This window comes from Propithecus coquereli, unplaced genomic scaffold, assembly GCF_000956105.1.
Source record: "Propithecus coquereli isolate 6110/MARCELLA unplaced genomic scaffold, Pcoq_1.0 Scaffold2, whole genome shotgun sequence".
Taxonomy (NCBI): Eukaryota; Metazoa; Chordata; class Mammalia; order Primates; family Indriidae; genus Propithecus; species Propithecus coquereli.
The window spans coordinates 20,951,329-20,952,384 of record NW_012144966.1 but is presented as its reverse complement, the minus strand read 5'-3'; positions in this window follow the sequence as shown (position 1 = coordinate 20,952,384).

Here is a 1,056-nt window from a genome sequence, read left to right as displayed (position 1 = left end):
ATCTTTCTTCCCATTTTCCTTTAGACTCTTCAATTCCTAAAAGTAGATATTAAAATACCTCAGATCACAGTCCTCCTCATCTTTCTTTGCTTTGCTGTCTATCCTATTTATCTAAAGGGATTATAAAATGCCATGGCTTTCAGTATCCTTTCTGAGGACAAGACTCCCAGATTTATACCTAAGCACTTACATCTCCGTTGAGGTCAAGATTTGCATATCAAGAGCCTTCTTGATGTTTCCATTAGGATTTCCAGAACTCTCAGACTTCATACATCACAAAGAGAAAATCCTTCTTCAGTCTTTATCAGATCATAATTAGTTTACCATTCATCCAAATGTTCAAGGAAAAAAATGTGAGTACATTGTTCTCTCATCCAATCTCAACAACTTGTTGCCAGTGATATGCAGCAACCTCTCACTTTCTTACCCTGTACCGCCCTAGTCCTAGTCTTTAGTCTGGGATAGTATTATTATTAAGCTACTAACTTATCTCCTACCTAGTGTTTCTGAATGCCCTCTTGCCTCTCTCGCATCGTATGTAAAATGTATTTAGGTTATTGGCTGTAAGACCCCTTTAGTCTGATATTTATCTAAGTCTTCTTCCTCTTCTACCATATATATCTTTTCTCTCCATATTCCTATACTTTCCATCCTGAGCAACTTGGCCTTCCTGATGCTTCTCAAACACTTCAAGAGTTTTCTAGACTCAGTTTGCACATAATATTTCCTCTGCCCAGGAGTACATTGCTTCAAATCTCACATAATTTACACCTTCACATGATTCAATTTCTGTTCACATCTTACCTTCTTAGAGTGATTTTCCCTGACCTCTCCATCCCTATTCCTCTAGAGTCCCTGTGCTCTGTTTTGTTTTCATAGCTGTATCGCTTATTACACAGGTTTGTCTGTTGTTAGTCTACCACCACATAAAATAAGTTTCATAAAGTTAGGTACTTTGTCTATTGTTCAGTATAGAACACTAGTGGCTAGAACAGTTTCTGGAACAGAGCAGTGAAAATAAACAGATGGTAAATGAATGAATAAATTTAATCATTA